The 23787-nt window shown below is 38.5% G+C and overlaps 38 non-coding genes across 38 annotated transcripts; all 38 read left to right on the top strand.

Annotated features, from left to right (window-relative positions):
* Window positions 1-171: 171 nt before the first annotated feature.
* On the top strand, window positions 172-254 carry trnal-uaa (transfer RNA leucine (anticodon UAA)). Its single transcript has one exon. It is a non-coding gene; the product is annotated as a tRNA-Leu (tRNA).
* A 550-nt stretch (window positions 255-804) lies between these two features.
* On the top strand, window positions 805-887 carry trnal-uaa (transfer RNA leucine (anticodon UAA)). Its single transcript has one exon. It is a non-coding gene; the product is annotated as a tRNA-Leu (tRNA).
* Window positions 888-1437: 550 nt separating this feature from the next.
* Window positions 1438-1520, top strand: trnal-uaa (transfer RNA leucine (anticodon UAA)). The gene has a single exon. It is a non-coding gene; the product is annotated as a tRNA-Leu (tRNA).
* Window positions 1521-2072: 552 nt separating this feature from the next.
* trnal-uaa (transfer RNA leucine (anticodon UAA)) lies at window positions 2073-2155 on the top strand. Its single transcript has one exon. It is a non-coding gene; the product is annotated as a tRNA-Leu (tRNA).
* A 548-nt stretch (window positions 2156-2703) lies between these two features.
* Window positions 2704-2786, top strand: trnal-uaa (transfer RNA leucine (anticodon UAA)). Its single transcript has one exon. It is a non-coding gene; the product is annotated as a tRNA-Leu (tRNA).
* A 544-nt stretch (window positions 2787-3330) lies between these two features.
* trnal-uaa (transfer RNA leucine (anticodon UAA)) lies at window positions 3331-3417 on the top strand. The gene has a single exon. It is a non-coding gene; the product is annotated as a tRNA-Leu (tRNA).
* A 550-nt stretch (window positions 3418-3967) lies between these two features.
* On the top strand, window positions 3968-4054 carry trnal-uaa (transfer RNA leucine (anticodon UAA)). The gene has a single exon. It is a non-coding gene; the product is annotated as a tRNA-Leu (tRNA).
* Window positions 4055-4607: 553 nt separating this feature from the next.
* trnal-uaa (transfer RNA leucine (anticodon UAA)) lies at window positions 4608-4690 on the top strand. Its single transcript has one exon. It is a non-coding gene; the product is annotated as a tRNA-Leu (tRNA).
* Window positions 4691-5240: 550 nt separating this feature from the next.
* On the top strand, window positions 5241-5327 carry trnal-uaa (transfer RNA leucine (anticodon UAA)). The gene has a single exon. It is a non-coding gene; the product is annotated as a tRNA-Leu (tRNA).
* Window positions 5328-5879: 552 nt separating this feature from the next.
* trnal-uaa (transfer RNA leucine (anticodon UAA)) lies at window positions 5880-5966 on the top strand. Its single transcript has one exon. It is a non-coding gene; the product is annotated as a tRNA-Leu (tRNA).
* A 548-nt stretch (window positions 5967-6514) lies between these two features.
* Window positions 6515-6597, top strand: trnal-uaa (transfer RNA leucine (anticodon UAA)). Its single transcript has one exon. It is a non-coding gene; the product is annotated as a tRNA-Leu (tRNA).
* Window positions 6598-7147: 550 nt separating this feature from the next.
* trnal-uaa (transfer RNA leucine (anticodon UAA)) lies at window positions 7148-7230 on the top strand. The gene has a single exon. It is a non-coding gene; the product is annotated as a tRNA-Leu (tRNA).
* A 550-nt stretch (window positions 7231-7780) lies between these two features.
* On the top strand, window positions 7781-7867 carry trnal-uaa (transfer RNA leucine (anticodon UAA)). Its single transcript has one exon. It is a non-coding gene; the product is annotated as a tRNA-Leu (tRNA).
* A 550-nt stretch (window positions 7868-8417) lies between these two features.
* Window positions 8418-8504, top strand: trnal-uaa (transfer RNA leucine (anticodon UAA)). Its single transcript has one exon. It is a non-coding gene; the product is annotated as a tRNA-Leu (tRNA).
* A 550-nt stretch (window positions 8505-9054) lies between these two features.
* Window positions 9055-9137, top strand: trnal-uaa (transfer RNA leucine (anticodon UAA)). The gene has a single exon. It is a non-coding gene; the product is annotated as a tRNA-Leu (tRNA).
* Window positions 9138-9690: 553 nt separating this feature from the next.
* On the top strand, window positions 9691-9773 carry trnal-uaa (transfer RNA leucine (anticodon UAA)). The gene has a single exon. It is a non-coding gene; the product is annotated as a tRNA-Leu (tRNA).
* A 551-nt stretch (window positions 9774-10324) lies between these two features.
* On the top strand, window positions 10325-10411 carry trnal-uaa (transfer RNA leucine (anticodon UAA)). Its single transcript has one exon. It is a non-coding gene; the product is annotated as a tRNA-Leu (tRNA).
* A 550-nt stretch (window positions 10412-10961) lies between these two features.
* trnal-uaa (transfer RNA leucine (anticodon UAA)) lies at window positions 10962-11044 on the top strand. The gene has a single exon. It is a non-coding gene; the product is annotated as a tRNA-Leu (tRNA).
* A 548-nt stretch (window positions 11045-11592) lies between these two features.
* On the top strand, window positions 11593-11675 carry trnal-uaa (transfer RNA leucine (anticodon UAA)). Its single transcript has one exon. It is a non-coding gene; the product is annotated as a tRNA-Leu (tRNA).
* Window positions 11676-12214: 539 nt separating this feature from the next.
* On the top strand, window positions 12215-12301 carry trnal-uaa (transfer RNA leucine (anticodon UAA)). The gene has a single exon. It is a non-coding gene; the product is annotated as a tRNA-Leu (tRNA).
* Window positions 12302-12851: 550 nt separating this feature from the next.
* trnal-uaa (transfer RNA leucine (anticodon UAA)) lies at window positions 12852-12938 on the top strand. The gene has a single exon. It is a non-coding gene; the product is annotated as a tRNA-Leu (tRNA).
* Window positions 12939-13488: 550 nt separating this feature from the next.
* On the top strand, window positions 13489-13571 carry trnal-uaa (transfer RNA leucine (anticodon UAA)). The gene has a single exon. It is a non-coding gene; the product is annotated as a tRNA-Leu (tRNA).
* Window positions 13572-14121: 550 nt separating this feature from the next.
* On the top strand, window positions 14122-14204 carry trnal-uaa (transfer RNA leucine (anticodon UAA)). Its single transcript has one exon. It is a non-coding gene; the product is annotated as a tRNA-Leu (tRNA).
* Window positions 14205-14754: 550 nt separating this feature from the next.
* On the top strand, window positions 14755-14841 carry trnal-uaa (transfer RNA leucine (anticodon UAA)). The gene has a single exon. It is a non-coding gene; the product is annotated as a tRNA-Leu (tRNA).
* Window positions 14842-15387: 546 nt separating this feature from the next.
* trnal-uaa (transfer RNA leucine (anticodon UAA)) lies at window positions 15388-15474 on the top strand. The gene has a single exon. It is a non-coding gene; the product is annotated as a tRNA-Leu (tRNA).
* Window positions 15475-16024: 550 nt separating this feature from the next.
* trnal-uaa (transfer RNA leucine (anticodon UAA)) lies at window positions 16025-16107 on the top strand. The gene has a single exon. It is a non-coding gene; the product is annotated as a tRNA-Leu (tRNA).
* A 538-nt stretch (window positions 16108-16645) lies between these two features.
* On the top strand, window positions 16646-16732 carry trnal-uaa (transfer RNA leucine (anticodon UAA)). Its single transcript has one exon. It is a non-coding gene; the product is annotated as a tRNA-Leu (tRNA).
* A 549-nt stretch (window positions 16733-17281) lies between these two features.
* Window positions 17282-17368, top strand: trnal-uaa (transfer RNA leucine (anticodon UAA)). Its single transcript has one exon. It is a non-coding gene; the product is annotated as a tRNA-Leu (tRNA).
* Window positions 17369-17919: 551 nt separating this feature from the next.
* On the top strand, window positions 17920-18002 carry trnal-uaa (transfer RNA leucine (anticodon UAA)). Its single transcript has one exon. It is a non-coding gene; the product is annotated as a tRNA-Leu (tRNA).
* A 549-nt stretch (window positions 18003-18551) lies between these two features.
* Window positions 18552-18634, top strand: trnal-uaa (transfer RNA leucine (anticodon UAA)). Its single transcript has one exon. It is a non-coding gene; the product is annotated as a tRNA-Leu (tRNA).
* A 548-nt stretch (window positions 18635-19182) lies between these two features.
* Window positions 19183-19269, top strand: trnal-uaa (transfer RNA leucine (anticodon UAA)). Its single transcript has one exon. It is a non-coding gene; the product is annotated as a tRNA-Leu (tRNA).
* A 549-nt stretch (window positions 19270-19818) lies between these two features.
* trnal-uaa (transfer RNA leucine (anticodon UAA)) lies at window positions 19819-19905 on the top strand. Its single transcript has one exon. It is a non-coding gene; the product is annotated as a tRNA-Leu (tRNA).
* Window positions 19906-20455: 550 nt separating this feature from the next.
* trnal-uaa (transfer RNA leucine (anticodon UAA)) lies at window positions 20456-20538 on the top strand. Its single transcript has one exon. It is a non-coding gene; the product is annotated as a tRNA-Leu (tRNA).
* A 540-nt stretch (window positions 20539-21078) lies between these two features.
* trnal-uaa (transfer RNA leucine (anticodon UAA)) lies at window positions 21079-21161 on the top strand. The gene has a single exon. It is a non-coding gene; the product is annotated as a tRNA-Leu (tRNA).
* A 548-nt stretch (window positions 21162-21709) lies between these two features.
* trnal-uaa (transfer RNA leucine (anticodon UAA)) lies at window positions 21710-21796 on the top strand. Its single transcript has one exon. It is a non-coding gene; the product is annotated as a tRNA-Leu (tRNA).
* A 549-nt stretch (window positions 21797-22345) lies between these two features.
* On the top strand, window positions 22346-22427 carry trnal-uaa (transfer RNA leucine (anticodon UAA)). The gene has a single exon. It is a non-coding gene; the product is annotated as a tRNA-Leu (tRNA).
* Window positions 22428-22977: 550 nt separating this feature from the next.
* On the top strand, window positions 22978-23060 carry trnal-uaa (transfer RNA leucine (anticodon UAA)). Its single transcript has one exon. It is a non-coding gene; the product is annotated as a tRNA-Leu (tRNA).
* A 539-nt stretch (window positions 23061-23599) lies between these two features.
* trnal-uaa (transfer RNA leucine (anticodon UAA)) lies at window positions 23600-23686 on the top strand. Its single transcript has one exon. It is a non-coding gene; the product is annotated as a tRNA-Leu (tRNA).
* Window positions 23687-23787: the final 101 nt, after the last annotated feature.

Here is a 23787-nt window from a genome sequence, read left to right as displayed (position 1 = left end):
ACTCATGATCGAAATTCAAATGTTCTTGTTTGTTCAAAACCTACATCTGGTAGAAAGTTTGATTTGGATGTAATCAAGTTTTATTTACATATTGTCTGGATCAAAGCCAAAAGATCTAACTGTGTGCTCCTTATTCCATTTTCACTGCGCCCTTGATTTTGTGTTTATTACACCAGGATGGCCGAGAGGTTAAGGCGTTGGACTTAAGATCCAATGGACATATGTCCTCGTGGGTTCGAACCCCACTCCTGGTATGAATTCATCTATCATTTGGATGTTATCAATTGTCCTTTCACTCATTTGAAATTTATTTGGATGAAAGCTGAAAGAATTGACTTTGTTCCCCTTATACCGCCTTCATGTATTTCACTGGGCTCTTGATTGTACTTTACACCAGGATGGCTGAGTGGTTTAGACTGTTGGAATAAAAATCCAATGAATGCTATGTTCTTGTGGGTACCAACCGCATTCCTGGAAAAAAATTACTTTGGATGTAATCAACCCACCTTTCATTCATTTCCAATTAGCGTGGATCAAATCTGAAAGAAATGACTATGACAAGTTCTTCTACTTTGACTCAGCTCTTGTTAGTCTTTTAGAAACGCCTGGATGTCAGTGTGTTTAAGGCGCTAGACTCATGATCGAATTTCAAATGTTCTTGTTTGTTCCAAACCTACATCTGGTAGAAAGTTTGATTTGGATGTAATCAAGTTTTATTTACATATTGTCTGGATCAAAGCCAAAAGATCTAACTGTGTGCTCCTTATTCCATTTTCACTGCGCCCTTGATTTTGTGTTTATTACACCAGGATGGCCGAGAGGTTAAGGCGTTGGACTTAAGATCCAATGGACATATGTCCTCGTGGGTTCGAACCCCACTCCTGGTATGAATTCATCTATCATTTGGATCTTATCAATTGTCCTTTCAATCATTTGAAATTTATTTGGATGAAAGCTGAAAGAATTGACTTTGTTCCCCTTATACCGCCTTCATGTATTTCACTGGGCTCTTGATTGTACTTTACACCAGGATGGCTGAGTGGTTTAGACTGTTGGAATAAAAATCCAATGAATGCTATGTTCTTGTGGGTACCAACCGCATTCCTGGAAAAAAATTACTTTGGATGTAATCAACCCACCTTTCATTCATTTCCAATTAGCGTGGATCAAATCTGAAAGAAATGACTATGACAAGTTCTTCTACTTTGACTCAGCTCTTGTTAGTCTTTTAGAAACGCCTGGATGTCAGTGTGTTTAAGGCGCTAGACTCATGATCGAATTTCAAATGTTCTTGTTTGTTCCAAACCTACATCTGGTAGAAAGTTTGATTTGGATGTAATCAAGTTTTATTTACATATTGTCTGGATCAAAGCCAAAAGATCTAACTGTGTGCTCCTTATTCCATTTTGACTGCGCCCTTGATTTTGTGTTTATTACACCAGGATGGCCGAGAGGTTAAGGCGTTGGACTTAAGATCCAATGGACATATGTCCTCGTGGGTTCGAACCCCACTCCTGGTATGAATTCATCTATCATTTGGATTTTATCAATTGTCCTTTCACTCATTTGAAATTTATTTGGATGAAAGCTGAAAGAATTGACTTTGTTCCCCTTATACCGCCTTCATGTATTTCACTGGGCTCTTGATTGTACTTTACACCAGGATGGCTGAGTGGTTTAGACTGTTGGAATAAAAATCCAATGAATGCTATGTTCTTGTGGGTACCAACCGCATTCCTGGAAAAAATTCTTACTTTGGATGTAATCAACCCACCTTTCATTCATTTCCAATTAGCGTGGATCAAATCTGAAAGACATGACTATGACAAGTTCTTCTACTTTGACTCTGCTCTTGTTAGTCTTTTAGAAACACCTGGATGTCAGTGTGTTTAAGGCGCTAGACTCATGATCGAAATTCAAATGTTCTTGTTTGTTCCAAACCTACATCTGGTAGAAAGTTTGATTTGGATGTAATCAAGTTTTATTTACATATTGTCTGGATCAAAGCCAAAAGATCTAACTGTGTGCTCCTTATTCCATTTTGACTGCGCCCTTGATTTTGTGTTTATTACACCAGGATGGCCGAGAGGTTAAGGCGTTGGACTTAAGATCCAATGGACATATGTCCTCGTGGGTTCGAACCCCACTCCTGGTATGAATTCATCTATCATTTGGATGTTATCAATTGTCCTTTCAATCATTTGAAATTTATTTGGATGAAAGCTGAAAGAATTGACTTTGTTCCCCTTATACCGCCTTCATGTATTTCACTGGGCTCTTGATTGTACTTTACACCAGGATGGCTGAGTGGTTTAGACTGTTGGAATAAAAATCCAATGAATGCTATGTTCTTGTGGGTACCAACCGCATTCCTGGAAAAAAATTACTTTGGATGTAATCAACCCACCTTTCATTCATTTCCAATTAGCGTGATCAAATCTGAAAGACATGACTATGACAAGTTCTTCTACTTTGACTCTGCTCTTGTTAGTCTTTAGAAACACCTGGATGTCAGTGTGTTTAAGGCGCTAGACTCATGATCGAAATTCAAATGTTCTTGTTTGTTCCAAACCTACATCTGGTAGAAAGTTTGATTTGGATGTAATCAAGTTTTATTTACATATTGTCTGGATCAAAGCCAAAAGATCTAACTGTGTGCTCCTTATTCCATTTTGACTGCGCCCTTGATTTTGTGTTTATTACACCAGGATGGCCGAGAGGTTAAGGCGTTGGACTTAAGATCCAATGGACATATGTCCTCGTGGGTTCGAACCCCACTCCTGGTATGAATTCATCTATCATTTGGATGTTATCAATTGTCCTTTCAATCATTTGAAATTTGGATGAAAGCTGAAAGAATTGACTTTGTTCCCCTTATACCGCCTTCATGTATTTCACTGGGCTCTTGATTGTACTTTACACCAGGATGGCTGAGTGGTTTAGACTGTTGGAATAAAATCCAATGAATGCTATGTTCTTGTGGGTACCAACCGCATTCCTGGAAAAAAATTACTTTGGATGTAATCAACCCACCTTTCATTCATTTCCAATTAGCGTGGATCAAATCTGAAAGAAATGACTATGACAAGTTCTTCTACTTTGACTCAGCTCTTGTTAGTCTTTTAGAAACGCCTGGATGTCAGTGTATTTAAGGCGCTAGACTCATGATCGAATTTCAAATGTTCTTGTTTGTTCCAAACCTACATCTGGTAGAAAGTTTGATTTGGATGTAATCAAGTTTTATTTACATATTGTCTGGATCAAAGCCAAAAGATCTAACTGTGTGCTCCTTATTCCATTTTCACTGCGCCCTTGATTTTTGTACATTACACCAGGATGGATGGCCGAGAGGTTAAGGCGTTGGACTTAAGATCCAATGGACATATGTCCTCGTGGGTTCGAACCCCACTCCTGGTATGAATTCATCTATCATTTGGATCTTAACAATTCTCCTTTCACTCATTTGAAATTTATTTGGATGAAAGCTGAAAGAATTGACTTTGTTCCCCTTATACCGCCTTCATGTATTTCACTGGGCTCTTGATTGTACTTTACACCAGGATGGCTGAGTGGTTTAGACTGTTGGAATAAAAATCCAATGAATGCTATGTTCTTGTGGGTACCAACCGCATTCCTGGAAAAAATTACTTTGGATGTAATCAACCCACCTTTCATTCATTTCCAATTAGCGTGGATCAAATCTGAAAGAAATGACTATGACAAGTTCTTCTACTTTGACTCTGCTCTTGTTAGTCTTTTTAGAAACGCCTGGATGTCAGTGTGTTTAAGGCGCTAGACTCATGATCGAATTTCAAATGTTCTTGTTTGTTCCAAACCTACATCTGGTAGAAAGTTTGATTTGGATGTAATCAAGTTTTATTTACATATTGTCTGGATCAAAGCCAAAAGATCTAACTGTGTGCTCCTTATTCCATTTTCACTGCGCCCTTGATTTTTTGTACATTACACCAGGATGGATGGCCGAGAGGTTAAGGCGTTGGACTTAAGATCCAATGGACATATGTCCTCGTGGGTTCGAACCCCACTCCTGGTATGAATTCATCTATCATTTGGATCTTATCAATTCTCCTTTCACTCATTTGAAATTTATTTGGATGAAAGCTGAAAGAATTGACTTTGTTCCCCTTATACCGCCTTCATGTATTTCACTGGGCTCTTGATTGTACTTTACACCAGGATGGCTGAGTGGTTTAGACTGTTGGAATAAAAATCCAATGAATGCTATGTTCTTGTGGGTACCAACCGCATTCCTGGAAAAAAATTACTTTGGATGTAATCAACCCACCTTTCATTCATTTCCAATTAGCGTGGATCAAATCTGAAAGAAATGACTATGACAAGTTCTTCTACTTTGACTCAGCTCTTGTTAGTCTTTTAGAAACGCCTGGATGTCAGTGTGTTTAAGGCGCTAGACTCATGATCGAATTTCAAATGTTCTTGTTTGTTCCAAACCTACATCTGGTAGAAAGTTTGATTTGGATGTAATCAAGTTTTATTTACATATTGTCTGGATCAAAGCCAAAAGATCTAACTGTGTGCTCCTTATTCCATTTTCACTGCGCCCTTGATTTTGTGTTTATTGGCACACCAGGATGGCCGAGAGGTTAAGGCGTTGGACTTAAGATCCAATGGACATATGTCCTCGTGGGTTCGAACCCCACTCCTGGTATGAATTCATCTATCATTTGGATCTTATCAATTGTCCTTTCAATCATTTGAAATTTATTTGGATGAAAGCTGAAAGAATTGACTTTCTTCCCCTTATACCGCCTTCATGTATTTCACTGGGCTCTTGATTGTACTTTACACCAGGATGGCTGAGTGGTTTAGACTGTTGGAATAAAAATCCAATGAATGCTATGTTCTTGTGGGTACCAACCGCATTCCTGGAGAAAAATTACTTTGGATGTAATCAACCCACCTTTCATTCATTTCCAATTAGCATGGATCAAATCTGAAAGAAATGACTATGACAAGTTCTTCTACTTTGACTCAGCTCTTGTTAGTCTTTTAGAAACGCCTGGATGTCAGTGTATTTAAGGCGCTAGACTCATGATCGAATTTCAAATGTTCTTGTTTGTTCCAAACCTACATCTGGTAGAAAGTTTGATTTGGATGTAATCAAGTTTTATTTACATATTGTCTGGATCAAAGCCAAAAGATCTAACTGTGTGCTCCTTATTCCATTTTCACTGCGCCCTTGATTTTTTGTTTATTACACCAGGATGGATGGCCGAGAGGTTAAGGCGTTGGACTTAAGATCCAATGGACATATGTCCTCGTGGGTTCGAACCCCACTCCTGGTATGAATTCATCTATCATTTGGATCTTAACAATTCTCCTTTCACTCATTTGAAATTTATTTGGATGAAAGCTGAAAGAATTGACTTTGTTCCCTTATACCGCCTTCATGTATTTCACTGGGCTCTTGATTGTACTTTACACCAGGATGGCTGAGTGGTTTAGACTGTTGGAATAAAAATCCAATGAATGCTATGTTCTTGTGGGTACCAACCGCATTCCTGGAAAAAAAAATTACTTTGGATGTAATCAACCCACCTTTCATTCATTTCCAATTAGCGTGGATCAAATCTGAAAGAAATGACTATGACAAGTTCTTCTACTTTGACTCTGCTCTTGTTAGTCTTTTAGAAACGCCTGGATGTCAGTGTGTTTAAGGCGCTAGACTCATGATCGAATTTCAAATGTTCTTGTTTGTTCCAAACCTACATCTGGTAGAAAGTTTGATTTGGATGTAATCAAGTTTTATTTACATATTGTCTGGATCAAAGCCAAAAGATCTAACTGTGTGCTCCTTATTCCATTTTCACTGCGCCCTTGATTTTTGTGTTTATTACACCAGGATGGATGGCCGAGAGGTTAAGGCGTTGGACTTAAGATCCAATGGACATATGTCCTCGTGGGTTCGAACCCCACTCCTGGTATGAATTCATCTATCATTTGGATCTTATCAATTGTCCTTTCACTCATTTGAAATTTATTTGGATGAAAGCTGAAAGAATTGACTTTGTTCCCCTATACCGCCTTCATGTATTTCACTGGGCTCTTGATTGTACTTTACACCAGGATGGCTGAGTGGTTTAGACTGTTGGAATAAAAATCCAATGAATGCTATGTTCTTGTGGGTACCAACCGCATTCCTGGAAAAAATTACTTTGGATGTAATCAACCCACCTTTCATTCATTTCCAATTAGCGTGGATCAAATCTGAAAGAAATGACTATGACAAGTTCTTCTACTTTGACTCTGCTCTTGTTAGTCTTTTAGAAACACCTGGATGTCAGTGTGTTTAAGGCGCTAGACTCATGATCGAAATTCAAATGTTCTTGTTTGTTCCAAACCTACATCTGGTAGAAAGTTTGATTTGGATGTAATCAAGTTTTATTTACATATTGTCTGGATCAAAGCCAAAAGATCTAACTGTGTGCTCCTTATTCCATTTTGACTGCGCCCTTGATTTTGTGTTTATTACACCAGGATGGCCGAGAGGTTAAGGCGTTGGACTTAAGATCCAATGGACATATGTCCTCGTGGGTTTGAACCCCACTCCTGGTATGAATTCATCTATCATTTGGATGTTATCAATTGTCCTTTCACTCATTTGAAATTTATTTGGATGAAAGCTGAAAGAATTGACTTTGTTCCCCTTATACCGCCTTCATGTATTTCACTGGGCTCTTGATTGTACTTTACACCAGGATGGCTGAGTGGTTTAGACTGTTGGAATAAAAATCCAATGAATGCTATGTTCTTGTGGGTACCAACCGCATTCCTGGAAAAAACTTACTTTGGATGTAATCAACCCACCTTTCATTCATTTCCAATTAGCGTGGATCAAATCTGAAAGACATGACTATGACAAGTTCTTCTACTTTGACTCTGCTCTTGTTAGTCTTTTAGAAACACCTGGATGTCAGTGTGTTTAAGGCGCTAGACTCATGATCGAAATTCAAATGTTCTTGTTTGTTCCAAACCTACATCTGGTAGAAAGTTTGATTTGGATGTAATCAAGTTTTATTTACATATTGTCTGGATCAAAGCCAAAAGATCTAACTGTGTGCTCCTTATTCCATTTTGACTGCGCCCTTGATTTTGTGTTTATTACACCAGGATGGCCGAGAGGTTAAGGCGTTGGACTTAAGATCCAATGGACATATGTCCTCGTGGGTTCGAACCCCACTCCTGGTATGAATTCATCTATCATTTGGATCTTATCAATTGTCCTTTCAATCATTTGAAAATTATTTGGATGAAAGCTGAAAGAATTGACTTTGTTCCCCTTATACCGCCTTCATGTATTTCACTGGGCTCTTGATTGTACTTTACACCAGGATGGCTGAGTGGTTTAGACTGTTGGAATAAAAATCCAATGAATGCTATGTTCTTGTGGGTACCAACCGCATTCCTGGAGAAAAATTACTTTGGATGTAATCAACCCACCTTTCATTCATTTCCAATTAGCGTGGATCAAATCTGAAAGAAATGACTATGACAAGTTCTTCTACTTTGACTCAGCTCTTGTTAGTCTTTTAGAAACGCCTGGATGTCAGTGTATTTAAGGCGCTAGACTCATGATCGAATTTCAAATGTTCTTGTTTGTTCCAAACCTACATCTGGTAGAAAGTTTGATTTGGATGTAATCAAGTTTTATTTACATATTGTCTGGATCAAAGCCAAAAGATCTAACTGTGTGCTCCTTATTCCATTTTCACTGCGCCCTTGATTTTTTGTACATTACACCAGGATGGATGGCCGAGAGGTTAAGGCGTTGGACTTAAGATCCAATGGACATATGTCCTCGTGGGTTCGAACCCCACTCCTGGTATGAATTCATCTATCATTTGGATCTTAACAATTCTCCTTTCACTCATTTGAAATTTATTTGGATGAAAGCTGAAAGAATTGACTTTGTTCCCCTTATACCGCCTTCATGTATTTCACTGGGCTCTTGATTGTACTTTACACCAGGATGGCTGAGTGGTTTAGACTGTTGGAATAAAAATCCAATGAATGCTATGTTCTTGTGGGTACCAACCGCATTCCTGGAAAAAAATTACTTTGGATGTAATCAACCCACCTTTCATTCATTTCCAATTAGCGTGGATCAAATCTGAAAGAAATGACTATGACAAGTTCTTCTACTTTGACTCTGCTCTTGTTAGTCTTTTAGAAACGCCTGGATGTCAGTGTGTTTAAGGCGCTAGACTCATGATCGAATTTCAAATGTTCTTGTTTGTTCCAAACCTACTTCTGGTAGAAAGTTTGATTTGGATGTAATCAAGTTTTATTTACATATTGTCTGGATCAAAGCCAAAAGATCTAACTGTGTGCTCCTTATTCCATTTTCACTGCGCCCTTGATTTTTTGTACATTACACCAGGATGGATGGCCGAGAGGTTAAGGCGTTGGACTTAAGATCCAATGGACATATGTCCTCGTGGGTTCGAACCCCACTCCTGGTATGAATTCATCTATCATTTGGATCTTATCAATTCTCCTTTCACTCATTTGAAATTTATTTGGATGAAAGCTGAAAGAATTGACTTTGTTCCCCTTATACCGCCTTCATGTATTTCACTGGGCTCTTGATTGTACTTTACACCAGGATGGCTGAGTGGTTTAGACTGTTGGAATAAAATTCCAATGAATGCTATGTTCTTGTGGGTACCAACCGCATTCCTGGAGAAAAATTACTTTGGATGTAATCAACCCACCTTTCATTCATTTCCAATTAGCGTGGATCAAATCTGAAAGAAATGACTATGACAAGTTCTTCTACTTTGACTCAGCTCTTGTTAGTCTTTTAGAAACGCCTGGATGTCAGTGTATTTAAGGCGCTAGACTCATGATCGAATTTCAAATGTTCTTGTTTGTTCCAAACCTACATCTGGTAGAAAGTTTGATTTGGATGTAATCAAGTTTTATTTACATATTGTCTGGATCAAAGCCAAAAGATCTAACTGTGTGCTCCATATTCCATTTTCACTGCGCCCTTGATTTTGTGTTTATTACACCAGGATGGCCGAGAGGTTAAGGCGTTGGACTTAAGATCCAATGGACATATGTCCTCGTGGGTTCGAACCCCACTCCTGGTATGAATTCATCTATCATTTGGATGTTATCAATTGTCCTTTCAATCATTTGAAATTTATTTGGATGAAAGCTGAAAGAATTGACTTTGTTCCCCTTATACCGCCTTCATGTATTTCACTGGGCTCTTGATTGTACTTTACACCAGGATGGCTGAGTGGTTTAGACTGTTGGAATAAAAATCCAATGAATGCTATGTTCTTGTGGGTACCAACCGCATTCCTGGAAAAAAAAAATTACTTTGGATGTAATCAACCCACCTTTCATTCATTTCCAATTAGCGTAGATCAAATCTGAAAGACATGACTATGACAAGTTCTTCTACTTTGACTCTGCTCTTGTTAGTCTTTTAGAAACGCCTGGATGTCAGTGTGTTTAAGGCGCTAGACTCATGATCGAATTTCAAATGTTCTTGTTTGTTCCAAACCTACATCTGGTAGAAAGTTTGATTTGGATGTAATCAAGTTTTATTTACATATTGTCTGGATCAAAGCCAAAAGATCTAACTGTGTGCTCCATATTCCATTTTCACTGCGCCCTTGATTTTGTGTTTATTACACCAGGATGGCCGAGAGGTTAAGGCGTTGGACTTAAGATCCAATGGACATATGTCCTCGTGGGTTCGAACCCCACTCCTGGTATGAATTCATCTATCATTTAGATCTTATCAATTGTCCTTTCAATCATTTGAAATTTATTTGGATGAAAGCTGAAAGAATTGACTTTGTTCCCCTTATACCGCCTTCATGTATTTCACTGGGCTCTTGATTGTACTTTACACCAGGATGGCTGAGTGGTTTAGACTGTTGGAATAAAAATCCAATGAATGCTATGTTCTTGTGGGTACCAACCGCATTCCTGGAAAAAAAATTACTTTGGATGTAATCAACCCACCTTTCATTCATTTCCAATTAGCGTGGATCAAATCTGAAAGAAATGACTATGACAAGTTCTTCTACTTTGACTCTGCTCTTGTTAGTCTTTTAGAAACGCCTGGATGTCAGTGTGTTTAAGGCGCTAGACTCATGATCGAATTTCAAATGTTCTTGTTTGTTCCAAACCTACTTCTGGTAGAAAGTTTGATTTGGATGTAATCAAGTTTTATTTACATATTGTCTGGATCAAAGCCAAAAGATCTAACTGTGTGCTCCTTATTCCATTTTCACTGCGCCCTTGATTTTTTGTACATTACACCAGGATGGATGGCCGAGAGGTTAAGGCGTTGGACTTAAGATCCAATGGACATATGTCCTCGTGGGTTCGAACCCCACTCCTGGTATGAATTCATCTATCATTTGGATCTTATCAATTGTCCTTTCAATCATTTGAAATTTATTTGGATGAAAGCTGAAAGAATTGACTTTGTTCCCCTTATACCGCCTTCATGTATTTCACTGGGCTCTTGATTGTACTTTACACCAGGATGGCTGAGTGGTTTAGACTGTTGGAATAAAAATCCAATGAATGCTATGTTCTTGTGGGTACCAACCGCATTCCTGGAAAAAACTTACTTTGGATGTAATCAACCCACCTTTCATTCATTTCCAATTAGCGTGGATCAAATCTGAAAGACATGACTATGACAAGTTCTTCTACTTTGACTCTGCTCTTGTTAGTCTTTTAGAAACACCTGGATGTCAGTGTGTTTAAGGCGCTAGACTCATGATCGAAATTCAAATGTTCTTGTTTGTTCCAAACCTACATCTGGTAGAAAGTTTGATTTGGATGTAATCAAGTTTTATTTACATATTGTCTGGATCAAAGCCAAAAGATCTAACTGTGTGCTCCTTATTCCATTTTGACTGCGCCCTTGATTTTGTGTTTATTACACCAGGATGGCCGAGAGGTTAAGGCGTTGGACTTAAGATCCAATGGACATATGTCCTCGTGGGTTCGAACCCCACTCCTGGTATGAATTCATCTATCATTTGGATCTTATCAATTGTCCTTTCACTCATTTGAAATTTATTTGGATGAAAGCTGAAAGAATTGACTTTGTTCCCCTTATACCGCCTTCATGTATTTCACTGGGCTCTTGATTGTACTTTACACCAGGATGGCTGAGTGGTTTAGACTGTTGGAATAAAATCCAATGAATGCTATGTTCTTGTGGGTACCAACCGCATTCCTGGAAAAAATTACTTTGGATGTAATCAACCCACCTTTCATTCATTTCCAATTAGCGTGGATCAAATCTGAAAGAAATGACTATGACAAGTTCTTCTACTTTGACTCAGCTCTTGTTAGTCTTTTAGAAACGCCTGGATGTCAGTGTATTTAAGGCGCTAGACTCATGATCGAATTTCAAATGTTCTTGTTTGTTCCAAACCTACATCTGGTAGAAAGTTTGATTTGGATGTAATCAAGTTTTATTTACATATTGTCTGGATCAAAGCCAAAAGATCTAACTGTGTGCTCCTTATTCCATTTTCACTGCGCCCTTGATTTTGTGTTTATTACACCAGGATGGCCGAGAGGTTAAGGCGTTGGACTTAAGATCCAATGGACATATGTCCTCGTGGGTTCGAACCCCACTCCTGGTATGAATTCATCTATCATTTGGATTTTATCAATTGTCCTTTTATTTATTTGGATGAAAGCTGAAAGAATTGACTTTGTTCCCCTTATACCGCCTTCATGTATTTCACTGGGCTCTTGATTGTACTTTACACCAGGATGGCTGAGTGGTTTAGACTGTTGGAATAAAAATCCAATGAATGCTATGTTCTTGTGGGTACCAACCGCATTCCTGGAAAAAAATTACTTTGGATGTAATCAACCCACCTTTCATTCATTTCCAATTAGCGTGGATCAAATCTGAAAGAAATGACTATGACAAGTTCTTCTACTTTGACTCAGCTCTTGTTAGTCTTTTAGAAACGCCTGGATGTCAGTGTATTTAAGGCGCTAGACTCATGATCGAATTTCAAATGTTCTTGTTTGTTCCAAACCTACATCTGGTAGAAAGTTTGATTTGGATGTAATCAAGTTTTATTTACATATTGTCTGGATCAAAGCCAAAAGATCTAACTGTGTGCTCCTTATTCCATTTTCACTGCGCCCTTGATTTTTTGTACATTACACCAGGATGGATGGCCGAGAGGTTAAGGCGTTGGACTTAAGATCCAATGGACATATGTCCTCGTGGGTTCGAACCCCACTCCTGGTATGAATTCATCTATCATTTGGATCTTAACAATTCTCCTTTCACTCATTTGAAATTTATTTGGATGAAAGCTGAAAGAATTGACTTTGTTCCCCTTATACCGCCTTCATGTATTTCACTGGGCTCTTGATTGTACTTTACACCAGGATGGCTGAGTGGTTTAGACTGTTGGAATAAAAATCCAATGAATGCTATGTTCTTGTGGGTACCAACCGCATTCCTGGAAAAAAATTACTTTGGATGTAATCAACCCACCTTTCATTCATTTCCAATTAGCGTGGATCAAATCTGAAAGAAATGACTATGACAAGTTCTTCTACTTTGACTCTGCTCTTGTTAGTCTTTTAGAAACGCCTGGATGTCAGTGTGTTTAAGGCGCTAGACTCATGATCGAATTTCAAATGTTCTTGTTTGTTCCAAACCTACTTCTGGTAGAAAGTTTGATTTGGATGTAATCAAGTTTTATTTACATATTGTCTGGATCAAAGCCAAAAGATCTAACTGTGTGCTCCTTATTCCATTTTCACTGCGCCCTTGATTTTTTGTACATTACACCAGGATGGATGGCCGAGAGGTTAAGGCGTTGGACTTAAGATCCAATGGACATATGTCCTCGTGGGTTCGAACCCCACTCCTGGTATGAATTCATCTATCATTTGGATCTTATCAATTCTCCTTTCACTCATTTGAAATTTATTTGGATGAAAGCTGAAAGAATTGACTTTGTTCCCCTTATACCGCCTTCATGTATTTCACTGGGCTCTTGATTGTACTTTACACCAGGATGGCTGAGTGGTTTAGACTGTTGGAATAAAATTCCAATGAATGCTATGTTCTTGTGGGTACCAACCGCATTCCTGGAGAAAAATTACTTTGGATGTAATCAACCCACCTTTCATTCATTTCCAATTAGCGTGGATCAAATCTGAAAGAAATGACTATGACAAGTTCTTCTACTTTGACTCAGCTCTTGTTAGTCTTTTAGAAACGCCTGGATGTCAGTGTATTTAAGGCGCTAGACTCATGATCGAATTTCAAATGTTCTTGTTTGTTCCAAACCTACATCTGGTAGAAAGTTTGATTTGGATGTAATCAAGTTTTATTTACATATTGTCTGGATCAAAGCCAAAAGATCTAACTGTGTGCTCCATATTCCATTTTCACTGCGCCCTTGATTTTGCTTTTATTACACCAGGATGGCCGAGAGGTTAAGGCGTTGGACTTAAGATCCAATGGACATATGTCCTCGTGGGTTCGAACCCCACTCCTGGTATGAATTCATCTATCATTTGGATGTTATCAATTGTCCTTTCAATCATTTGAAATTTATTTGGATGAAAGCTGAAAGAATTGACTTTGTTCCCCTTATACCGCCTTCATGTATTTCACTGGGCTCTTGATTGTACTTTACACCAGGATGGCTGAGTGGTTTAGACTGTTGGAATAAAAATCCAATGAATGCTATGTTCTTGTGGGTACCAACCGCATTCCTGGAAAAAACTTACTTTGGATGTAATCAACCCACCTTTCATTCATTTCCAATTAGCGTGGATCAAATCTGAAAGACATGACTATGACAAGTTCTTCTACTTTGACTCTGCTCTTGTTAGTCTTTTAGAAACACCTGGATGTCAGTGTGTTTAAGGCGCTAGACTCATGATCGAAATTCAAATGTTCTTGTTTGTTCCAAACCTACATCTGGTAGAAAGTTTGATTTGGATGTAATCAAGTTTTATTTACATATTGTCTGGATCAAAGCCAAAAGATCTAACTGTGTGCTCCTTATTCCATTTTGACTGCGCCCTTGATTTTGTGTTTATTACACCAGGATGGCCGAGAGGTTAAGGCGTTGGACTTAAGATCCAATGGACATATGTCCTCGTGGGTTCGAACCCCACTCCTGGTATGAATTCATCTATCATTTGGATCTTATCAATTCTCCTTTCAATCATTTGAAAATTATTTGGATGAAAGCTGAAAGAATTGACTTTGTTCCCCTTATACCGCCTTCATGTATTTCACTGGGCTCTTGATTGTACTTTACACCAGGATGGCTGAGTGGTTTAGACTGTTGGAATAAAAATCCAATGAATGCTATGTTCTTGTGGGTACCAACCGCATTCCTGGAAAAAAATTACTTTGGATGTAATCAACCCACCTTTCATTCATTTCCAATTAGCGTGGATCAAATCTGAAAGAAATGACTATGACAAGTTCTTCTACTTTGACTCAGCTCTTGTTAGTCTTTTAGAAACGCCTGGATGTCAGTGTGTTTAAGGCGCTAGACTCATGATCGAATTTCAAATGTTCTTGTTTGTTCCAAACCTACATCTGGTAGAAAGTTTGATTTGGATGTAATCAAGTTTTATTTACATATTGTCTGGATCAAAGCCAAAAGATCTAACTGTGTGCTCCTTATTCCATTTTCACTGCGCCCTTGATTTTTTGTACATTACACCAGGATGGATGGCCGAGAGGTTAAGGCGTTGGACTTAAGATCCAATGGACATATGTCCTCGTGGGTTCGAACCCCACTCCTGGTATGAATTCATCTATCATTTGGATCTTAACAATTCTCCTTTCACTCATTTGAAATTTATTTGGATGAAAGCTGAAAGAATTGACTTTGTTCCCCTATACCGCCTTCATGTATTTCACTGGGCTCTTGATTGTACTTTACACCAGGATGGCTGAGTGGTTTAGACTGTTGGAATAAAATCCAATGAATGCTATGTTCTTGTGGGTACCAACCGCATTCCTGGAAAAAATTACTTTGGATGTAATCAACCCACCTTTCATTCATTTCCAATTAGCGTGGATCAAATCTGAAAGAAATGACTATGACAAGTTCTTCTACTTTGACTCTGCTCTTGTTAGTCTTTTAGAAACGCCTGGATGTCAGTGTGTTTAAGGCGCTAGACTCATGATCGAATTTCAAATGTTCTTGTTTGTTCCAAACCTACTTCTGGTAGAAAGTTTGATTTGGATGTAATCAAGTTTTATTTACATATTGTCTGGATCAAAGCCAAAAGATCTAACTGTGTGCTCCTTATTCCATTTTCACTGCGCCCTTGATTTTTGTACATTACACCAGGATGGATGGCCGAGAGGTTAAGGTGTTGGACTTAAGATCCAATGGACATATGTCCTCGTGGGTTCGAACCCCACTCCTGGTATGAATTCATCTATCATTTGGATCTTATCAATTCTCCTTTCACTCATTTGAAATTTATTTGGATGAAAGCTGAAAGAATTGACTTTGTTCCCCTTATACCGCCTTCATGTATTTCACTGGGCTCTTGATTGTACTTTACACCAGGATGGCTGAGTGGTTTAGACTGTTGGAATAAAATTCCAATGAATGCTATGTTCTTGTGGGTACCAACCGCATTCCTGGAGAAAAATTACTTTGGATGTAATCAACCCACCTTTCATTCATTTCCAATTAGCGTGGATCAAATCTGAAAGAAATGACTATGACAAGTTCTTCTACTTTGACTCAGCTCTTGTTAGTCTTTTAGAAACGCCTGGATGTCAGTGTATTTAAGGCGCTAGACTCATGATCGAATTTCAAATGTTCTTGTTTGTTCCAAACCTACATCTGGTAGAAAGTTTGATTTGGATGTAATCAAGTTTTATTTACATATTGTCTGGATCAAAGCCAAAAGATCTAACTGTGTGCTCCATATTCCATTTTCACTGCGCCCTTGATTTTGCTTTTATTACACCAGGATGGCCGAGAGGTTAAGGCGTTGGAATTAAGATCCAATGGACATATGTCCTCGTGGGTTCGAACCCCACTCCTGGTATGAATTCATCTATCATTTGGATTTTATCAATTGTCCTTTTATTTATTTGGATGAAAGCTGAAAGAATTGACTTTGTTCCCCTTATACCGCCTTCATGTATTTCACTGGGCTCTTGATTGTACTTTACACCAGGATGGCTGAGTGGTTTAGACTGTTGGAATAAAAATCCAATGAATGCTATGTTCTTGTGGGTACCAACCGCATTCCTGGAAAAAAATTACTTTGGATGTAATCAACCCACCTTTCATTCATTTCCAATTAGCGTGGATCAAATCTGAAAGAAATGACTATGACAAGTTCTTCTACTTTGACTCAGCTCTTGTTAGTCTTTTAGAAACGCCTGGATGTCAGTGTATTTAAGGCGCTAGACTCATGATCGAATTTCAAATGTTCTTGTTTGTTCCAAACCTACATCTGGTAGAAAGTTTGATTTGGATGTAATCAAGTTTTATTTACATATTGTCTGGATCAAAGCCAAAAGATCTAACTGTGTGCTCCTTATTCCATTTTCACTGCGCCCTTGATTTTTGTACATTACACCAGGATGGATGGCCGAGAGGTTAAGGCGTTGGACTTAAGATCCAATGGACATATGTCCTCGTGGGTTCGAACCCCACTCCTGGTATGAATTCATCTATCATTTGGATCTTATCAATTCTCCTTTCACTCATTTGAAATTTATTTGGATGAAAGCTGAAAGAATTGACTTTGTTCCCCTTATACCGCCTTCATGTATTTCACTGGGCTCTTGATTGTACTTTACACCAGGATGGCTGAGTGGTTTAGACTGTTGGAATAAAAATCCAATGAATGCTATGTTCTTGTGGGTACCAACCGCATTCCTGGAAAAAAATTACTTTGGATGTAATCAACCCACCTTTCATTCATTTCCAATTAGCGTGGATCAAATCTGAAAGAAATGACTATGACAAGTTCTTCTACTTTGACTCAGCTCTTGTTAGTCTTTTAGAAACGCCTGGATGTCAGTGTATTTAAGGCGCTAGACTCATGATCGAATTTCAAATGTTCTTGTTTGTTCCAAACCTACATCTGGTAGAAAGTTTGATTTGGATGTAATCAAGTTTTATTTACATATTGTCTGGATCAAAGCCAAAAGATCTAACTGTGTGCTCCTTATTCCATTTTCACTGCGCCCTTGATTTTTGTACATTACACCAGGATGGATGGCCGAGAGGTTAAGGCGTTGGACTTAAGATCCAATGGACATATGTCCTCGTGGGTTCGAACCCCACTCCTGGTATGAATTCATCTATCATTTGGATCTTATCAATTCTCCTTTCACTCATTTGAAATTTATTTGGATGAAAGCTGAAAGAATTGACTTTGTTCCCCTTATACCGCCTTCATGTATTTCACTGGGCTCTTGATTGTACTTTACACCAGGATGGCTGAGTGGTTTAGACTGTTGGAAAAAAAATCCAATGAATGCTATGTTCTTGTGGGTACCAACCGCATTCCTGGAGAAAAAAATTACTTTGGATGTAATCAACCCACCTTTCATTCATTTCCAATTAGCGTGGATCAAATCTGAAAGAAATGACTATGACAAGTTCTTCTACTTTGACTCAGCTCTTGTTAGTCTTTTAGAAACGCCTGGATGTCAGTGTATTTAAGGCGCTAGACTCATGATCGAATTTCAAATGTTCTTGTTTGTTCCAAACCTACATCTGGTAGAAAGTTTGATTTGGATGTAATCAAGTTTTATTTACATATTGTCTGGATCAAAGCCAAAAGATCTAACTGTGTGCTCCATATTCCATTTTCACTGCGCCCTTGATTTTTTTTTATTACACCAGGATGGCCGAGAGGTTAAGGCGTTGGACTTAAGATCCAATGGACATATGTCCTCGTGGGTTCGAACCCCACTCCTGGTATGAATTCATCTATCATTTGGATGTTATCAATTGTCCTTTCAATCATTTGAAATTTATTTGGATGAAAGCTGAAAGAATTGACTTTGTTCCCCTTATACCGCCTTCATGTATTTCACTGGGCTCTTGATTGTACTTTACACCAGGATGGCTGAGTGGTTTAGACTGTTGGAATAAAATCCAATGAATGCTATGTTCTTGTGGGTACCAACCGCATTCCTGGAAAAAACTTACTTTGGATGTAATCAACCCACCTTTCATTCATTTCCAATTAGCGTGGATCAAATCTGAAAGACATGACTATGACAAGTTCTTCTACTTTGACTCTGCTCTTGTTAGTCTTTTAGAAACACCTGGATGTCAGTGTGTTTAAGGCGCTAGACTCATGATCGAAATTCAAATGTTCTTGTTCGTTCCAAACCTACATCTGGTAGAAAGTTTGATTTGGATGTAATCAAGTTTTATTTACATATTGTCTGGATCAAAGCCAAAAGATCTAACTGTGTGCTCCTTATTCCATTTTGACTGCGCCCTTGATTTTGTGTTTATTACACCAGGATGGCCGAGAGGTTAAGGCGTTGGACTTAAGATCCAATGGACATATGTCCTCGTGGGTTCGAACCCCACTCCTGGTATGAATTCATCTATCATTTGGATCTTATCAATTCTCCTTTCAATCATTTGAAAATTATTTGGATGAAAGCTGAAAGAATTGACTTTGTTCCCCTTATACCGCCTTCATGTATTTCACTGGGCTCTTGATTGTACTTTACACCAGGATGGCTGAGTGGTTTAGACTGTTGGAATAAAAATCCAATGAATGCTATGTTCTTGTGGGTACCAACCGCATTCCTGGAAAAAATTACTTTGGATGTAATCAACCCACCTTTCATTCATTTCCAATTAGCGTGGATCAAATCTGAAAGAAATGACTATGACAAGTTCTTCTACTTTGACTCAGCTCTTGTTAGTCTTTTAGAAACGCCTGGATGTCAGTGTGTTTAAGGCGCTAGACTCATGATCGAATTTCAAATGTTCTTGTTTGTTCCAAACCTACATCTGGTAGAAAGTTTGATTTGGATGTAATCAAGTTTTATTTACATATTGTCTGGATCAAAGCCAAAAGATCTAACTGTGTGCTCCTTATTCCATTTTCACTGCGCCTTGATTTTTTGTACATTACACCAGGATGGATGGCCGAGAGGTTAAGGCGTTGGACTTAAGATCCAATGGACATATGTCCTCGTGGGTTCGAACCCCACTCCTGGTATGAATTCATCTATCATTTGGATCTTAACAATTCTCCTTTCACTCATTTGAAATTTATTTGGATGAAAGCTGAAAGAATTGACTTTGTTCCCCTTATACCGCCTTCATGTATTTCACTGGGCTCTTGATTGTACTTTACACCAGGATGGCTGAGTGGTTTAGACTGTTGGAATAAAAATCCAATGAATGCTATGTTCTTGTGGGTACCAACCGCATTCCTGGAAAAAAATTACTTTGGATGTAATCAACCCACCTTTCATTCATTTCCAATTAGCGTGGATCAAATCTGAAAGAAATGACTATGACAAGTTCTTCTACTTTGACTCTGCTCTTGTTAGTCTTTTAGAAACGCCTGGATGTCAGTGTGTTTAAGGCGCTAGACTCATGATCGAATTTCAAATGTTCTTGTTTGTTCCAAACCTACTTCTGGTAGAAAGTTTGATTTGGATGTAATCAAGTTTTATTTACATATTGTCTGGATCAAAGCCAAAAGATCTAACTGTGTGCTCCTTATTCCATTTTCACTGCGCCCTTGATTTTTGTACATTACACCAGGATGGATGGCCGAGAGGTTAAGGTGTTGGACTTAAGATCCAATGGACATATGTCCTCGTGGGTTCGAACCCCACTCCTGGTATGAATTCATCTATCATTTGGATCTTATCAATTCTCCTTTCACTCATTTGAAATTTATTTGGATGAAAGCTGAAAGAATTGACTTTGTTCCCCTTATACCGCCTTCATGTATTTCACTGGGCTCTTGATTGTACTTTACACCAGGATGGCTGAGTGGTTTAGACTGTTGGAATAAAATTCCAATGAATGCTATGTTCTTGTGGGTACCAACCGCATTCCTGGAGAAAAATTACTTTGGATGTAATCAACCCACCTTTCATTCATTTCCAATTAGCGTGGATCAAATCTGAAAGAAATGACTATGACAAGTTCTTCTACTTTGACTCAGCTCTTGTTAGTCTTTTAGAAACGCCTGGATGTCAGTGTATTTAAGGCGCTAGACTCATGATCGAATTTCAAATGTTCTTGTTTGTTCCAAACCTACATCTGGTAGAAAGTTTGATTTGGATGTAATCAAGTTTTATTTACATATTGTCTGGATCAAAGCCAAAAGATCTAACTGTGTGCTCCATATTCCATTTTCACTGCGCCCTTGATTTTGCTTTTATTACACCAGGATGGCCGAGAGGTTAAGGCGTTGGACTTAAGATCCAATGGACATATGTCCTTGTGGGTTCGAACCCCACTCCTGGTATGAATTCATCTATCATTTGGATGTTATCAATTGTCCTTTTATTTATTTGGATGAAAGCTGAAAGAATTGACTTTGTTCCCCTTATACCGCCTTCATGTATTTCACTGGGCTCTTGATTGTACTTTACACCAGGATGGCTGAGTGGTTTAGACTGTTGGAATAAAAATCCAATGAATGCTATGTTCTTGTGGGTACCAACCGCATTCCTGGAAAAAACTTACTTTGGATGTAATCAACCCACCTTTCATTCATTTCCAATTAGCGTGGATCAAATCTGAAAGACATGACTATGACAAGTTCTTCTACTTTGACTCTGCTCTTGTTAGTCTTTTAGAAACACCTGGATGTCAGTGTGTTTAAGGCGCTAGACTCATGATCGAAATTCAAATGTTCTTTGTTTGTTCCAAACCTACATCTGGTAGAAAGTTTGATTTGGATGTAATCAAGTTTTATTTACATATTGTCTGGATCAAAGCCAAAAGATCTAACTGTGTGCTCCTTATTCCATTTTGACTGCGCCCTTGATTTTGTGTTTATTACACCAGGATGGCCGAGAGGTTAAGGCGTTGGACTTAAGATCCAATGGACATATGTCCTCGTGGGTTCGAACCCCACTCCTGGTATGAATTCATCTATCATTTGGATCTTAACAATTCTCCTTTCACTCATTTGAAATTTATTTGGATGAAAGCTGAAAGAATTGACTTTGTTCCCCTTATACCGCCTTCATGTATTTCACTGGGCTCTTGATTGTACTTTACACCAGGATGGCTGAGTGGTTTAGACTGTTGGAATAAAAATCCAATGAATGCTATGTTCTTGTGGGTACCAACCGCATTCCTGGAAAAAAATTACTTTGGATGTAATCAACCCACCTTTCATTCATTTCCAATTAGCGTGGATCAAATCTGAAAGAAATGACTATGACAAGTTCTTCTACTTTGACTCTGCTCTTGTTAGTCTTTTAGAAACGCCTGGATGTCAGTGTGTTTAAGGCGCTAGACTCATGATCGAATTTCAAATGTTCTTGTTTGTTCCAAACCTACTTCTGGTAGAAAGTTTGATTTGGATGTAATCAAGTTTTATTTACATATTGTCTGGATCAAAGCCAAAAGATCTAACTGTGTGCTCCTTATTCCATTTTCACTGCGCCTTGATTTTTGTACATTATACCAGGATGGATGGCCGAGAGGTTAAGGCGTTGGACTTAAGATCCAATGGACATATGTCCTCGTGGGTTCGAACCCCACTCCTGGTATGAATTCATCTATCATTTGGATCTTATCAATTCTCCTTTCACTCATTTGAAATTTATTTGGATGAAAGCTGAAAGAATTGACTTTGTTCCCCTTATACCGCCTTCATGTATTTCACTGGGCTCTTGATTGTACTTTACACCAGGATGGCTGAGTGGTTTAGACTGTTGGAATAAAATTCCAATGAATGCTATGTTCTTGTGGGTACCAACCGCATTCCTGGAGAAAAATTACTTTGGATGTAATCAACCCACCTTTCATTCATTTCCAATTAGCGTGGATCAAATCTGAAAGAAATGACTATGACAAGTTCTTCTACTTTGACTCAGCTCTTGTTAGTCTTTTAGAAACGCCTGGATGTCAGTGTATTTAAGGCGCTAGACTCATGATCGAATTTCAAATGTTCTTGTTTGTTCCAAACCTACATCTGGTAGAAAGTTTGATTTGGATGTAATCAAGTTTTATTTACATATTGTCTGGATCAAAGCCAAAAGATCTAACTGTGTGCTCCATATTCCATTTTCACTGCGCCCTGATTTTGCTTTTATTACACCAGGATGGCCGAGAGGTTAAGGCGTTGACTTAAGATCCAATGGACATATGTCCTCGTGGGTTCGAACCCCACTCCTGGTATGAATTCATCTATCATTTGGATGTTATCAATTGTCCTTTCAATCATTTGAAATTTATTTGGATGAAAGCTGAAAGAATTGACTTTGTTCCCCTTATACCGCCTTCATGTATTTCACTGGGCTCTTGATTGTACTTTACACCAGGATGGCTGAGTGGTTTAGACTGTTGGAATAAAAATCCAATGAATGCTATGTTCTTGTGGGTACCAACCGCATTCCTGGAAAAAACTTACTTTGGATGTAATCAACCCACCTTTCATTCATTTCCAATTAGCGTGGATCAAATCTGAAAGACATGACTATGACAAGTTCTTCTACTTTGACTCTGCTCTTGTTAGTCTTTTAGAAACACCTGGATGTCAGTGTGTTTAAGGCGCTAGACTCATGATCGAAATTCAAATGTTCTTGTTCGTTCCAAACCTACATCTGGTAGAAAGTTTGATTTGGATGTAATCAAGTTTTATTTACATATTGTCTGGATCAAAGCCAAAAGATCTAACTGTGTGCTCCTTATTCCATTTTGACTGCGCCCTTGATTTTGTGTTTATTACACCAGGATGGCCGAGAGGTTAAGGCGTTGGACTTAAGATCCAATGGACATATGTCCTCGTGGGTTCGAACCCCACTCCTGGTATGAATTCATCTATCATTTGGATCTTATCAATTCTCCTTTCAATCATTTGGATGAAAGCTGAAAGAATTGACTTTGTTCCCCTTATACCGCCTTCATGTATTTCACTGGGCTCTTGATTGTACTTTACACCAGGATGGCTGAGTGGTTTAGACTGTTGGAATAAAAATCCAATGAATGCTATGTTCTTGTGGGTACCAACCGCATTCCTGGAAAAAAATTACTTTGGATGTAATCAACCCACCTTTCATTCATTTCCAATTAGCGTGGATCAAATCTGAAAGAAATGACTATGACAAGTTCTTCTACTTTGACTCAGCTCTTGTTAGTCTTTTAGAAACGCCTGGATGTCAGTGTGTTTAAGGCGCTAGACTCATGATCGAATTTCAAATGTTCTTGTTTGTTCCAAACCTACATCTGGTAGAAAGTTTGATTTGGATGTAATCAAGTTTTATTTACATATTGTCTGGATCAAAGCCAAAAGATCTAACTGTGTGCTCCTTATTCCATTTTCACTGCGCCCTTGATTTTTTGTACATTACACCAGGATGGATGGCCGAGAGGTTAAGGCGTTGGACTTAAGATCCAATGGACATATGTCCTCGTGGGTTCGAACCCCACTCCTGGTATGAATTCATCTATCATTTGGATCTTAACAATTCTCCTTTCACTCATTTGAAATTTATTTGGATGAAAGCTGAAAGAATTGACTTTGTTCCCCTTATACCGC

The sequence above is a fragment of the Oncorhynchus nerka genome, linkage group LG12 (genome assembly GCF_034236695.1).
Source record: "Oncorhynchus nerka isolate Pitt River linkage group LG12, Oner_Uvic_2.0, whole genome shotgun sequence".
Lineage (NCBI taxonomy): Eukaryota > Metazoa > Chordata > Actinopteri > Salmoniformes > Salmonidae > Oncorhynchus > Oncorhynchus nerka.
Note: the sequence above shows the minus strand (reverse complement) of the source record. Positions and strands in the feature narration are given on the sequence as shown.